This window comes from Mytilus trossulus, chromosome 13, assembly GCF_036588685.1.
Source record: "Mytilus trossulus isolate FHL-02 chromosome 13, PNRI_Mtr1.1.1.hap1, whole genome shotgun sequence".
NCBI classification, from domain to species: Eukaryota; Metazoa; Mollusca; class Bivalvia; order Mytilida; family Mytilidae; genus Mytilus; species Mytilus trossulus.
The window spans coordinates 27,237,159-27,254,720 of NC_086385.1; positions in this window are offsets into that span (position 1 = coordinate 27,237,159).

The window sequence follows — 17,562 nt, forward strand, 5'->3', positions numbered from 1 at the left end:
TTTTTTCTCAGGAACTACAATACAAGGATTTCTGAAATTTGGTTTCAGGGTTTATCTAAGTCAGCTTTACCGTGTGATGCGTTTTCAGATTGATCACTCGACAACTTCCTGTTTACCGAACACTTGTATGATTTTACACATGATAGCCAAGTTGAAAATTTTCGTCACATTTTTCTCAGGAACTACAATACAAGGATTTCTGAAATTTGGTTTCCGGATTTATATAAGTCAGCTATACCGTGTGATGCATTTTCAGATTCATCACTTGACAACTTCCTGTTTACCGAACACTTCCAAATTTTTACACTATTAATATTATCCCCTTGCGGCGGGGGTATCATCAGTGAGCAGTAGCTCGCAGTTTCACTTGTTTGTTTTGTTTTCATCGGGTCAAAATTTGTTTCTCTATATCCAATTTCCGGAACAAAGTTTTGTACCTTTTTCAAGTTTTTTCGTACTTGAATCAAAATAAGGAGAAATAATCCGCTGCATTCCCCGGGGGACTGTGTTCTCCTTAGAGACAAAGTTTATCTAAATCGTCATCCTTTAGTTATACACCATTTACAACACCTTAAATTAATCGTAAGCAATATTAATTTGAGAGAAAGAGCAGAAAATTTAATCGCGTGATTGATGAATACAGAATTCAAGTGGAACTCCAAATTGGTGAATTGAAAATATGCAAAGTATTCAGTACATTATGGAGGCACACAAGACCAAAACTAACAGACATTGTGCAAACATGTGCCGCCCTTGTCAACAGACATAAAACATTGTTAAATTAAATATCAACTACAATTAAACATGCTTTGTTCTTTTCATTTTCCAAATTCCACCAGGACAGCTAGAAGCTCAACGTCTAAAAAGATGAAATGTGACTTAAAGTCCATCATTTTCTTTAAAATAAATTAAAAAAAAAATCCATGTTATTTGGACTCTGTAGGAAAGTTCTATCATTGTCAATGAAAGCAATACAATCTATAATGATTTAATTTATTTTTATTTTTGAGACGACCCCTCATATTTTACCTGTCGTAGTCGTTCTCAACTGTAGGTGTCGATAGATGTTGAAAAGGTTTATTATCAACAGTAATGTATGGAAAGCATAAACAAGTTTGAAGGTAAACAAATAGCAAGTTAATCCAATCAAATTGCCTACGAATTAATGACAATGACCAGTCCACATCATAACAAAAAATAGGGGTAAACTGGGTAGGGAGAAAATGTCAGATATTTTAAGTTCATTATTTTGCAATAACGAATAAAAATTCGTAAACCAAAAGATTTGTTATAATTCCATAAACATGTCGTTCTGTATTGGTATAATTTTTGGATCTTTTATTTGCGTATTTAAGGCTGTAAAAAGTTTGAGCTTCAAAAGTCAACATAATTCTTGACTTTATACAGAAAATTCGCCTTTTTAAAACATTGAATGGTACAGCAAACGTCGAATTCCCTCACACAATGTTATCACACACTATAAGGTGATCTAGTCATAGGGAATAAAATTCTTAATATATAGAACAATTAAAAAAAGAGGCAAAGTTTAATAATAAATCAAATCATATTCAACATTATTTATGACAAAGTGGACCTGCTTTATGACTTAGTTAGACTCTCGGTGAGTAAAGCTCAATGAGCAGCCAGACGGACATAGTGGATGTTAGAAACTATATCAAAGATACCAATCTTATACATTTTTTGACCTGAAAGTGCGTGATTTAATAGCAACATACTCGATAATGACGCTGGAATAAAATAAAATGTAAATATGTAGTAAAGTACAGTGCTAATTACAAGGTTTCATATTAAAGATGATTGATTCCAATGATTTAAAACCTAAGATGTTCGAGCAGTTAAACATGTTATATGTTACATGAACAGTGTAATCATAAATTTGAGCATATCAATGATATTTCATGTTAACACAAAATATGTAACAAAAATGATTTTAGGTGGTTTAGAGGAGGGGGTTAGGGTTAAGGGTGTTTTGAATAATCCATAGATTGTTTTTAATAATTTGTGAAAAGCATTTTTTTATCATGCCTTTTTTTATGAAGATATAATAAAAAGTATGCCACGTCTAAATGGAACGTACACTCAATTTTCAGGTACACAGAAATGAAACAGAAGTTAAAGGCTCGATATATGCAGGGTTTACTGGTTTAATTTTTCATGAGCAAAAACGTGTATTACAAATACTGTTAAGTTCTTTTACTAAGCATTCTAAATGTGCATGTTATGGAATTTATTTCCATTTAGAAAATCATGCTTCGACAACATTGTTTTCTCAAATGTTTTTTGTGCAATCTGAGAATAGTTGGTAGAACTGTTAAATTCTAAACAGAGTTTCCGCACATTGTTATGTTTTTAATCTATATACCGAAAGCTCTTTTTACCATTAAAATACTTCTATGATACAACATAAATGACAAAAACATGATAAGAACTAATAATACTCTGTTATTTTTCAGATTTGTACTACAGCCATTTTTAAGTAGTAGTTGCATGGTCTGAGTGTATCCTAGACTTGCTGCCTCATGCAATGCCGTGTTACCCTGAAACACACAAACATATCTTATTTAAATATGTGACAGATACATGAAAGTATCACGCAAACATTTAATATAGAAAAAGCGTGATCTCTACCAATAAGCGTTGTTGTTGGATTGAAAAACGTTTAAAGTTAGTTGTTTAAGTAGTATCTTTCATATTCGATGAGCACATTTTTGCAAATAAGATCATATCACACTTCGTTAATTAGAAGTATAATGAGGTTTGTTTAATGTGAAAACTCTATTTTTCCTAGCTTGGAGTATCAACGAAAGATGAATAAGAATTCCCGATGTTATATTTATTCACAACATTAAATTCAGCACGACATATTTTGTAGACAACAGTTTATTTTTGAATACTGTATATTTCCTTTTATCCGTCTTTTATTTATGTGTGTTGCTCGAATAGAATGATTGATGTTACATCTTTGAACGTGATCGTGTTTTTACATTTATATTTATGTATTGAATTAGCAACTGTTGTAAATGAGTTTTGAAATACTATACTACATGTTTATTAAGTTATATCAACAGTGTATTTAAGAACGTGAATGCATTGATCTCTCACGATATCTGTGTTCATTAAAATCGAGTTTCATCTATAACACAATTATTTTAATAGATATAGCCAGCAAACGCATTTTTGTAAACCAGTCATTGAGACGTTAGGATGACAGTAATTGAATTTGCAAATGTTCATAATACAGTACAGCCTGTGGCATCCTCTTAGTAATGTCCACCCTCTTGCATGGTCAACATCCAATGGGGGACATTTATTGGGGTATTCAATCTTGAGATGTTGGCCATTTATTGGGAATCATGAAACATAGGTAGAATTTTTTATCTCATTATGTTACCTGTTAAAAGTCAATCAGAGTTGAAGTTTTCAGCTGGTATGTTTCATTAAAATTTACCTGTACAGGTAACTCAGGTTTCTTTTAAAATTGACATTTCAACTTTTTTGGAAAATGTAGAATAAAATATTGTTTTAGGCTTTTTAATTTATTAATTGTTTTTTTGTTTTAATGTTATTTATTTTTTTCTATAAATTTATGTTTTTTTTTCATTACTTTTTTGTTTCTTATTCTTTTAATTTCTTTTTGGTAAGAATCTTGACTAGAAATGGCAAAAAATCAAAGATAAAGTTATTGACTAGCATTTGAAATAAACAGACTTTTAATAATTGTTTTTTAAGTAAAAGATTTATATAAATGTAAATGACTATCGATCTAACTAATGCTCTTCATTATTGGAGGAAATAAAGATATATATATATTTATACATTGTATTCAATTGTTTGTTAGCATTATTACATGTAAATGTGTTATTAGTTACTATTAATAATTATAATATTAACTTTTATCATATATTTAGTACAAAATACAGCTATTTTGTATATCTAATAAAGGTTCTTTTTTCCAGTCTGTATCACCTACCCTGTATCGCATACCCCGTATCGCATGGCTAAACCCGTATCGCATACCCCGTATCGCATGGTAAAACCCGTATCACATGCCTTTTTTTTTCTTTTTTTTTTTAACTAACATGACTAATGGACTAAAGTCAGTTTTTTTTTTTTTTTTTGCTCAAGATTTGTTTTTCTAAAAATAGGTCATTTTTTTTAATGATGTCATTGTTTGGTATGTAACGTCACGAACGTCAAGTTTTCATATTGTATGTGACGTCATGAACATCAAGTTTTTACAACAAATTTTTTGGCACACTAAATGCAACTATGAAAAATACAAAACACTCAAAATTATACAATAATAAATCAAAATATATTCAAAATAACAGATTGTAAGGTAACCTAGGTGCTTCGTATAAATAATTGAGCAGTTATCTTAAAGCTTTGAAACAAGACAAAAGCAGAACTGAAGGTAACCCAGTGCTATGGATCAGAAAACAGTTCATATAATATAAAACTCTTCTGTTGAAATATATGATAAAGCGTATAATACATGGCAAAATCCGTATCACATGCCGTATCACCCTCGTCCAATATCATCCCTCGGGCCAAAAGGCCCTCGGGCTGATATTGATGTCTCGGGATGATACGACATATGATACGGATTTTGCCATGTATTATTCTCTATATAATCATGCAAATGATATTAAAAAAAAATTAAAGTAATTAAACAAGTTGTTTTCTTAACAAAATAAGATGATCAATATCAATCCTTTACAATAAATTTTGATAGCTTCTAATATTATTCAGGAAAACTACAAGTTTCATTATATGGTTTAGGAAAAAAACTGATTTTGTTATCTATTATTTTTTCAAATCTCAAAACAACAGTTGTGCACTAACAATCACTGAAAGACTTATTTTCCAAATGCCCACCTAGTTATCATCAAATTTTGTTAAATGCTCATTAAAAATGCTAATCGTAATTAAAAATGTTCTCATCTCTGAATAAAGTGAATCTTATGAAAAGAAATGTCTTGAAACTTATTAAATATGTTATCTTCAGTTTGGTTAATTTCTTTCAAAATTTGTCTCCAGAAAAAAAATAATGTGCACTTCTAAAGATGGTGACACTTTTATGGTCTATTAATAACATCATATTTTTTTCTCAGTGTATTATACATGTATTGTCGAAAAGGGTGGACTAGCATGATACATAATCTTGGTACAATGTATACATTTGCAAAGAATATTTCACTCAACCTAGGCCTTTTAAATATAATTAATTGACAATATAAAATTCCTAGAAAGGATAGAATATGTAAACAGTGTCTCGTATCACTAGGTCAATGAAAACACCTATTCCTTGATTGTAAAATTAACAAAACAACTTTGAGATAATCTATTTGAAAATTATCAACCTAGCTTTTCATAATAATGTCTCTTGCCCAAAAACAAAAAGTAAAAGAAATGCTGAACCTCTAAAACATGGATCATGTTTAAAATATCAGAGGAAAATAAAAATATTATCAAATTTTGCTGTAATGAATATTTCTAATATTTATATTTTATTTAATAGAGAAATAATGAACTGCCTAAATTTTATTTAGAGTAAGTCCTAAAGACAATCTTAAACTTATGTTAAACAATGTTGAATGCAGTTCAGTCTACAATAATAAACAATTTTGATTTACAAAATTATTTTGAGAAACACCTTTTCATTAAAAAAGGGCAGGCATTTTAAATGTGTGCAGTTATATTTGAAAATGATATTCATTTATTTTTTCAAAAAATAGACTTAATATAAAAAATAACTTAAATTGATTAAAAATTATTTAAAAGGTATAATATTGAAACTAATATTAAGGACTGTCCTGTTTTATTTGTTTAAACGGAAATGATATCGGTGTCCAAATACGAAATACATATCCTTGTTAATTCTTTTATATCCCTTGATGAAAGCTCACTGATAGTGTTTTATCAATTGATAATTATAAACACTTTAGATTCATTTTACTGAACATATCATTTAGGTAAATATGTAAGGTACATAATATTGAACAACACAGAAAATTACAATTTCGTGGTAGTTTACAGCTGCATATTTAGAGCGAGAAGATGAAGATGAAACAGACATGCCATCTTACCTGGACATATGATTTTGACCTCAGAATGGCAAAGTTTAGCTTTAAATGATTGAGGCAGACAACCTTAGGTTTGAAACGGGTAAGCATGCTGCACAAAAAACGCACGCACTCAAAAAGTGTTGAAGCTTTCATTGACGAAACGAGACAACTGCTTCACCATTTGTTTTACCATTAAAAAGAGAGATCAAGAGAATCAAAATCAATGTTGTTAATAAACTCAATTATCTATAATTATAAATTCATTGTTAACAAATTGTTAAAATAACACCCAATTCATAATAACCTTCATAAATCTCACTACTAGCCTTGTTAATAGTCTGCTCGACTGTATTCTCTACTACTTGATTGTCGAGTACTGTTCTTTGTATTGCAATGAGTTTTTTTAGAAATTTATTTAAGTAACGCTTCGGATACCAGATAATTAGTTAACTGGACCGTATAAAGTCGTGAATGGAATACGTAATTATTATTTTATAAGAAAATTTTGCTTCATATTACTGGTTTGGGCATAGAAGTATTCACCTTATGTCAGATTTAAATATTAAGCATTAATACAAAGTTCCCCCTCTTATAATTTCGGTAGATCTCTGGCCATAGACCATAATTCAATTCCTCTTTTAGTTTATTATAACGTTTTGTCTCATCAAAAATGCACCAAGTCTTCTTGTCCAATATGTTGTGTGTGTTAAGTACAGTACTCGTAAAAAAATGTATCCACAATTCAGGAAGTTTTAACTTATCCGTCTTAGCAATTTAGCCAATACACATCAACATCCTTATGGACAAGTCGAGTGATTTTCCGAAAACTGTAAGGATGACCCTTTTGCACATGGCTAAATAACTCTTTCTATATCAAAATAAGTTAAAATACAACATCCAAAAATATGTTCCTTTCTTTTCATTTCCACCCTAAGAAAATAAGAAATGAACAAAGAAGGGAAAGAAAAAAAAAACTTTAATTTAAAGGATCTATATTCGTACAAATTTAATTGGATTGATTTTAATATTATTTTGTTATGCATAATATATGCAAGTATATTTACAAATAACCACATCCACTAAATATAGAAATAGACTTCGACACTGTAACTTATTCTATACCTTTGCATATAGCCATCTCAGGTGTCTATACACGTGCGTGCGCAATTCATATGACTATGCAAATAGTATCACAATTTTAAAACATTCTTCACATGTATTCAAGTCTGTGTGATATAGAGGTTAGTATGATAAATCTGAATTACGGTGTCCATTAATAAATATAAAGGTATTTTCGACGAATCGTTTGAGGTGAAATCCACAATTTGGTTATGACAAACGCGTACCTGGGACGTAAGCAATATTTTCCAAATCAATATATTCATGTCAACCATTAGAAATTAACGGGACGAAATCTATTTAAAGTTCCACCTAAAATATTGAAATTTCAATTTCAAATGGCCAATGGCAATGAAGGAGCTTTTTCGTGTGATTATATAGATCATTGTACGACCTTCAACAAAGCCAATACTGCATAGTCATCTATGAAAGGCTCCGAAACGACAAAGGTAAAACAATTCAAACGAGAGAACTACTGGCCTAATTTATGTATGAAAAATGAAAAAAAAAATATATATAAAACATCAACAAACGACAACCACTGAAATACAGGCTCCTGACTTGAGACAGGCACAATCATATAGAATGTGGCGGAGATAAACATGTTACCGATATCCCAATCCTCCCTCAAATATAGGACAGTGGTGTAACAGTACCACATTATAACGTCGCTGGGCTTCTAAGATGTCGTATATGACTTTTTTGGCTAAAAACACTTTTTGACACTAATGGTCTGGGCGGGAGGAAATCGTTGGTATTACAAAATAGCATACAGTTAGACCAATCAAAATTAGTGAAATAAGACAAATTACAAAATTGCCAATGTCAGTTTTTGTAAAGTTTGCTTCCAAAATGTTTTATGCAAACTTGAAAATCGTTGTAGAATGGCTTTTGGAAAAAATCATTGTACATTTCTTTATTTCTGTGAAAATAATTCAAGTTCTTTGATAATCTAGAAATGTCAATTTTTTTATTTCACTGCTATTTACACAAATGTTCAAGTTCACATACGACATTTTGGAAGCATGCATTTTGCCAAAATTTTCAAAGCCTGTTTGTGAGATATTTTTTTCTTGAAAAATTTGTAATTTACAACATTTTAGAAGCCCAGCGACGATAAGGAACTTTAAAAATCAGTTGAAAAGGCTCAATTCATCAGATGGATACAAACATAAAAACTACACAAATTGAACGTGACCGGGCACTTATCCTATCAACAAAATGACACTAAGTAGAGATTTGTTAGTATGGTCATTTTTATAAATTTCCTGTTAACAACACTTTGATTTTTTTTCGAAAAGTCAGGATTTTCTTATCCCTGTCATAAATTACCTTACCCGTATTTTGCACAACTTTTGGGAATTTTGGATCCTCAATGCTCTTCAAAAAAAGTAAAAACACAAAATACTGAACTCCGAGGAAAATTCAAAAAGGAAAATCAAAAATCAAAAGGCAAAATCAAACGTCCAAACACATCAAACGAATGGATAACAACTGTCATATTCCTGATTTGGTACAGGCATTTTCTAATGTAGAAAATGGTGGATTGAACCTGGTTTTATAGCTAGCTAAACCTCTCACTTGTATGACAGTCGCATCAAATTCCATTACATTGTCAACGATGCATGAACAAAACAAACATACTCAAAGAGTAAAAATGTCAAAAAAGGGGTACAGCAGTCAATATTGTGTTATCATCTCAATATCACTATAAAAACAACAAATGTAACAAAGAAGCACAAAAAGGCATACATCAAATTCGTACTTGTTAAATATAAATATTTTGATATGAGCGTCACTGATGAGTCTTATGTAGACGAAACGGGTGTCTGGCGTACTAAATTATAATCCTGGTACCTTTGATAACTAATTAGTACTCTCAGTTACTGACAGCTAGTTCATAGCCAGTACCAACTAATAAAAACATCATGCATTTTAGTTGATTTCTAGATAAAAACTCCATATTGATAAAATTAGAATATGTTAGTCCATTTGCAAGTCTGTACTCTTGAAATTTGAACTTAGCATAATTATATAGTTTATTATCTATTATAAACCGTCCGTCATTCCTCATTGTCGTTTTTTTACATACCTGTTTTGCAGTATGTGTGATATCTTTCACGGATCAGAAAAACTGTTGTCCTTCTAATTGAGGTTTACTTATACATTTCAGTTAACAACTAGTTGCTATATTTAGGGAAAAGGTGATTTTTTTTCTGAGGGAATTAATTTTCAACCTTGTACGATTTTGACGTGCAAACATTACGTTTTAATAAGGTACACCTTCATTTTCTACATTGTGTTGGGTAAAATATATATTTTCATTCTGTTTGGGCGATGTATTCATTTTTAAGTCTTCAACAGTCCAGACTATTAGTTTTCATAATTCTGCACCTCTCCTCGGATAATCGAGTGATCGTCCACTAACATACAGAGTCAAAATAAAGGTGGTTACAGCAACTATAAGTAATCATACGGCCTGCATCATTATAAGAAAACCATGCAGATACCCTGTAGTCAGTCAGAAATGACCCGACATGACAAAATGTGAAACAATTCAAACGAAACTCATTCTCGAAACAAACTTGCCTTCAGAGTTACATGTGATCCATTAGCAAACAAGATTAGGAAACAAAGAGTAATCAAGTAATTGATGAGCTATTTACACAAAACAAACTTATTCGAAGCGTTACTTATTAAATTTCTAAAGAATTCTTTGAGGTACAAAGGACAATAATAGAAAATCAGGAAGTAGAGAAGACAGTCGAGCAAACTACAAACAAGACTAGTAGATAGATTTGGATTATTCTTTGGAGTAAGGTCAAATGATTTAATTGGAATTTATGATTGAAAATTGATGCATCAACTAAAAAGGGATTTTTTTTAAAAAGCATGGATGATCAAAATGAGTTACTAAAGGGGTCGATTGTGGCTCTCATTTTGGATCAGTCGACTGAGCCGAGACACGAAGAGTGAAAAATCGGATTACTAGGTGTGCGCCGAAATATTTGGAGTTCACTATGTGCTGATTAATGCTCCAGTTTGACATCAGCCATAGCTACGAAAAAGTCAGATTACTATCCTCAATGATATGAAATGACCTATAATTTCTGAACGCAGTAGTTTGTGTCGTAGTATTTTCCTACGGATCAGCAATGATCCGTACATACCGACTAAGCACCCTGCGACAGGTAGGTACGTCACAAAACATTCTTGAGAAACTCAACTATTTTTTTTCTATTCAGATTGCAATGGTGAATATGTACATGATGTAGTTACAGATTCTGATTTTTGGGATAAAAAAAACTACTTTTCAATGTCATATGACGATTCAGTCCAGAGTGCATCCAGATCTTGCCGAATATGAACCATCTTTGCCTAAATAGTTACCACTTTAATGGCACATGATACTAAGCTGTCTGCAATGCAATACAGCAGACTGTTATAGGATTGCATTCCAACAGTACCTGATCATCCTGAAGATTGTGATAGTTTTCATCTGGATACGTGTTTGATCTATGTCGGATCGCATTAAGCAGAATAGGGACGCTGCTGGAAAATTTTCAGTCGTTTTTTACAACGAAAGATACAAATCGTATTAGAATATAATTGAGAACGGGATAATTGGGACAAATTTGAATTGAAACAGCTGTGTGTGTATGCTTTCTAAAAATATATAATTACTGTAGTGATTAAATAAATATTTTACACATTTTTTATGAATATGTGACATGATCTTGTTTAGATGTTTGCCAATTTTTTTCTTTTTTTCTTTTCGGGAATGGTCATATCAAGGAAGCATAAGTACACATAAGAAATGTGTAACCCCGGCTTAAGTGAAGAATTAAGTTATAAAATGTAATGAAATTCGTTGTTTGGAAGATTTTATTTCCAATTGTCGTGTTTTACTTATATTATGGATTTTGCAGGTGACAATGCGTTCATGTCATGGCATATTATCGAAGGCTGACCGTACTTCACATTATTAAAGGCGATTCGTAAATGTGTTTTTTCAGATGTGGATACCGTGTCGGCTTTTATACTAACACCTGTTGCGGAGACATATTTCTACAATAGTTTCGAGTCTAAAAGGCTGAGTTGTATACGTAGATATAGAGGTTTTTAATTATTTAGAAAAAAAGACGAGTAACTCTATAGCTGACGATGAGCAAACGATATGCATGATTTGGGTTCAGGCTTTGTACAGTTTTCAGAATGTTGTCAGTTGCATTTACGAACAGTTCTCTTTTGAAAAAAGTGTCACATATTTAAGAGTTTATTTTAATAATAATGACAGTGAATACTTAAGCTTAGTCTTGTTACTTGCCGTTATCTTACTTTCTTTTCCACGCAAGCGAGTTTTCTTTTAAGTGTTATCGTTTTCAAATTTCTTTTTTTTTCACACAGAGTACATGTACCTCAATCAATTGCTATTAACTGATCACTGATTTTGTAAAACAGATTTAATTTATCATGTAAATTTGTATAAACTGTATGTTGAAAGAATGATTCATTGAGAATGTGAGATTACAAGTGGAACAATTTGGAAGAAAGTACATGTACAATGTATCCATACTGATTATTCTTTGAGTGCTTGTGGTGGAAAATTGGACATTCAAAATACTCCACCAACAAATACACAAGCGGCTAAAGTTAAACAGTTTCTTTTTTTTTGTAATTTATTTTTATTTCATCTGAAAGTACACCAAGTATATATTGTGTATATATGTGTATATATATATATTGATATTAAATTTTTCAATAACAGTCTAAAATTAAAAAGTTAGGTATGCTAATTGTTCTAAATTTTCTACTCGATCATACACATCCTTTATCACTCTGGATTAGAATACCTTAATATGCTGATAAGGTAAATGATTGCATCAGCCTTCTCCTCTAGTCACATGTATCACTGCCTATACAATGATGTTGAACATGAGATGTACCAGGAGAGGTCACCAGATAACAGACAACATGTTGGACAACATGTTGGACAGAGTCAAATAATAAATGTCAACATAAGTCAAGGGGGGATAATTCAAATACAATCAAACAAAAACTAGTTTATCAATAAAATTATATATATAACAATAGCAATAAACATATATAGTACTTTTAAGATGCACACAAATCACTGTCCAGTTGTGATATGCATCATCAACATATTATTAATTCTACATGAACTATTATAAAGCCTTAAGTAAGTACACAATAGAAAGACCTCTCCTTACATGTGAACTAAGTGTTCAATTACTTCCCATTTACTATCAAATTTCTCGCTTGCTCTAGGGGATCTGTAAAAGGAGGTAAATATTTTTTTTCTATTTGGTAGGAATTTTTAATCATAGCTCTGTATAAATGTAATATTTAACCAGAATAGTGAATAAGTTTAGGGAAATATCCCAAGACACTGACCCAAGAACAATATTTTCCACATTAAGAATTAAAGTTAAATTATTTTCACCTAAAAAAGTGCTGCAATTTCTAACCACAAATTTCTAACTAGGTTACATTCCCAGAGAAGGTGACTTATAGTTTCTTTAGTTTCATTACAGAAACTACATAACTTAGTTTCTTTTAACCCATATTTCTGCAATAATGCATTTGTAGCGAGAGTTCTATTTAAAATCTTAACCTGGAACATACTAAATTTGTTGTGTTTAGTGCAACAAAAGGGTAAACTATAAATGAAATCCCAATTTTCTATATGAGTGCCTAGTTCCTTACACATTTTGTCTTCTTGTTTTGTAGGACGTTCTGTATACATTGACAAGAATGTTTTATAAAAGAACTGACATGACTTTTTATTGGTTTTTATAAATTCAAATTTATCATTTAATATGTGCGTAATTTTCTCTGAAGTAGTGATTAAATTTTTCCAGTCTTTTGGTATCATATGCAGCAAAGAATGGTATTCCAAGAAATTAATATTAAGATTATATTTTTCGCAGAATTCTTTATAGTAAAAAGTTTACTGTTTTCATCAAGTATATCACCTATAAAGAAAACTCCTGATTCCACCTACCTCTGGTAAAAGACAGTTTTATAATTAATTTTCAAACCCTTGTTTAGCCATATGAATTGTTTCATGATCCCTTCAGCAGTGCCATTAGTGACAGTGTTCAGGATGTTCCAGTTTAGTAAAATATCTTTCCAGAAATTATTAAAATTTGAAGAAATCTTTTGGATACCATCAGGGGTCATCAGCCATATTTTGTCTGCTCATAATCTGTTGTATTGATCTATTAACAATGTTTTCCATGGGGATTTATTCAAGGGGTCTAAAAGTTTATTTATCCATGTCATCTTTAATGAATAACAAAAGGATCTTATATCTGGCATTTTCAACCCCCCATTTTCAAATAACCCTATCATAACTTTTCTTTTAATCTTGTCTGATTTTCCTGACCACAAGAAACTAAAAAATATTTTGAATTTATTTTATTTTATCATCCGGAAGGTTTAGCAAATGGTCAATGATTGAATTAGAATAAGTAGAGCAAGTGATTTAATAACAGTGATCTTTCCCATATATGTTAAGTCTCTATAAACCCAGGCTCTGTATTTTTTTTTTTATTTTTTCTTCAAAATTTACAAGCGTTTTATTTTCACTGAACAGATCAAATTTTATTCCTAAAAGTTTAAATTTTCCTGAATGATTCCAGTTCAAATTTCTTGTAGTTGTTAGTTTATCCCTTGAGTAAATCTTAGACCCAATCCATATGGCTTTAGTTTTATTAAAATTAGCCCAAAGTCTCGCACACTCAGAATTTTTTTCTAAAGTATATAAACATTTTTCCAAAGATTGCTCATCCTTGTCTAATAAGAGACATGAGTCATCTGCATACTGGCTAAGCAGATACTCAGAATCATTTATTTTCATACCATTTATATCTGGGTTATTTTTAAGTGCAGCACTCATAAGTTCTAAAGACAATATAAAGAGATCTAGAGATAGAGGATCACCTTGTCTAACACCCCGACCAATATTAAAACATTGAGAGCAATGTCCATTATTTATAATACAGTTCTGAGATTCTGAATATAAGGTCTTGACCCATCTACAAAAAAACAGATAGGTAAACAGTTTTTTCTTCATTACATTTTGTCATTTTGTCCTAATTTGTAAATGAGATTGTGGAGGTTTGATTATGTAATTTATACGTGTGTCTCGTTTCTCGTTTTTATATAGATTAGACCGTTGGTTTTCCCGTGAGCATGGTTTTACACTAGTAATTTTGGGGCTCTTTATAGCTTTTTGTTCGGTGTGATCTTAGGCTCCGTGTTGACTAGGCATACTTTTATGCACATTGAATATAAAACTGTTTCAACACATATCTACAAGCCCATTGAATCTGAAGAAAAACGTTTTGACCCTCCTCCACATAATTTAGTAGACTACCAACCAAAACGAAAACCTCAAAAACTTGAATCAAGTAAAACAGAATTTGGACCAACAGATTACTCAAATGACAATACTGTTCCCATTCCCAATCGAATCACTGGTGAAATCAACAAAACCACACTAATATTGGGAGTTCCATTTTAAAGGGTATTCAACCCCTTTGTCTACAAAACACCGAGGTATGTACCAACAGAGGAGCCAACATAGATAGACTGATAGATGTACTACAAAATCATAATTCAAAAATCCTGTAGACATGGTAGAAAGGTTCTATGTCACCCATGTAACAATTTTGGTAACAAAGGAAAATTTCTGTGAATTTTATAATAAGGATGATGGCTAAGAGGACAAAGCCCTTTAAAATCAAATTTTTGAAAAAAATTCTTTTGAAATTTTAACCACATATGTCAAGAATGTATTATGATTTCCTGCACATGTCTCTATTGTATAAAGGATTTGGTTAATCAGAAATTTGAATCCAGCTGTTCAAAATCTTTATACCAATTATCTAAGCATAAGGATGTAATCAATAACTCTGATAAAATGACATCAGCATTAAATCAAGTCGATACAACCTCTTAGCAGGTACCAGACCTATCCCTATCGTTGTCATCTCAAGTTTCTCAAGACATAATGTACAAAACAAAAGTTTGTAATACAAGTCACTGAGGACACTTTTAGTACTGAGATTGTTTTTTACATTTTAATTGACCTATTATATTATATGTGTATCATGTTTATGTGTTATTGACAATACTTTTCTTATTGATAAGGATACAGAAAATGATGATCTTGTAACATATGGATTTAACAAATGCAAAGGTCTTAAAATATGTTCCCACAATGTGAAAAGATTGGAATGTAAGTTTGGTGAGATGATACAATATAATGTCCACTCAAAATCCCCCAGACATAAGTGGTTATTGTGAATTTTTTTGGGGAAAAAATACTTCTGATAGAGAAATATATATTCCTAGATATATTTACAAAGGAAAGATAGACTAACCGATAGTGGGATGGCTGGACTGTCTGTTTAACATGTTTAACAGAAAACACCTCCTTTTCTAGAATTTTTTTTTTTAAATAAGCAACATTGAAACTATGTGGTTTAAAGTTAAACCCAGCTATAAGAAATCTTTGTTATTGTGCTATGTTTATAGGCGGCCAAAGTTACTAATTGGTTGGATAGATAAATTTGAGGATGAGATTAAGATTGCAATGAAATATAATTCAGATGTAATCCTTATGGGAAATTTTAACATAAATTGTTTAAAACCCAATAAAATACCACAAAGATGGTTAACTGCTCTAGAAACTTATAACTTTCAACAGGTAATTAAGGAACTAGAGTAACAAATGAATCAAAAACTTTGATTGACCATATATATGTCACCAGTTTAAGCATGGCTAAAGAGGCTCATGTTTCTAAATATTCTATTAGTGGTCACTATCCAAAATGTATGAAAAGACAAGAGAAATTGTACGATAAAAAACATTTTCATTCAATAATCAGTTACAAGAATTATAAAATGATATGCCAGACTCGCTTTTCGTCTACATAAAACTCATCAGTGGAGCTCAGATAAAAAAAAGTTATAAAGCCAAAAAATTCAAAAAAGTTGTGCAAAATACGGATTAGGTAATCGATTCCTGGGATAACAAAATCCTTAGTTTTTCGAAAAATTCAAAGTTTTGTAACAGAAAATTTATGAAAATGACCATGTAATTGATATTTATGTCAACACTGACTACAGGGCTGGTAATACCCTCGGGGACGAAACATCCACCAGCAGTGGCATCGACCAAGTGGTGTAAATAGTTATCAAAGGTACTGGAATTATAATGTAATACGCCAGACGCACGTTTGTCTACATAAGACTCATCAGTGGAGCTCAGATCAAAATAGTTTAAAAGGCAGAAAAGGACAACGTTGAAGAGCATTGAGGACCAAAAATTGCAAAATGTTGTGTCAAATACTTCTAAGGTAATCTATTCCTGGGATAAGAAAATCTCTAGTTTTTCAAAAGTTCAAAATTAAGTAACAGGAAGTTTATAAAAATTATAATATAACATAAACTTTAGAAATAGATATTCAATTGAAATTGACAAACGACAGTTGATCTAAATTAGATAAGGGAAATACCCCAAACATATTTAAAATACGTTATTATTATTACGCTCAGATCTAACTGCATTTTTCTCGCATTACTAGATACATCGTAATCGTTTCTGCATTATCAGTATTTGAAATGTTATTGTTATGTGTAATGCATATCGTATTTCTATTTCAACTTCAATTGAATAGTACAAACTGCATAATTTCAACTAAAAATTATCAATGACAGATTTTTCATGGAAACTTTTATAATGAACCAAAAAAAGTCCAGATAAAACGAATCCAAATGATAATAATAAAAGAGATAAACATTGTTTTCTGAAGTTTAAATTTCTACTCTATGTGATTTGAATGGATCGATTTTCAGTTTTCCAGCATGTTGCAACCATCCAACTGTTGTTGCAATGTGAAGCCTTGTGTAACATGAAAAACAAGCACTCGATATATTTTATAAAATATTAATATGATTCAAAAATTAGAAGTGTGAAATTGTGATCAGCCATATATTTGACTTTTATTGTAAAATAACAAGACAGCAGTATCAAATCATGTTTACCTGCATATATTTACATAACTGTTACATTACTTTATCATTAAATAAAATTGAGAATGGAAAAAGGGAATTTGGCAAAGGGACAACAAACCGACAAAAGAGACGTAGGCCGCCAAGGGGTCTTCAACACGTCGCCTAAATCCCGTACCCCGCCGAGGTGTGCTTCATCTGACCCCTTAAAAAAATGTGTACTAATTCTCTGTAAATGGTGTTCAAACTATACTTCAAAATATATAGAAGAAATTTCACAGTGTTTGTTCTGAAAGCTTTTTATCCTATA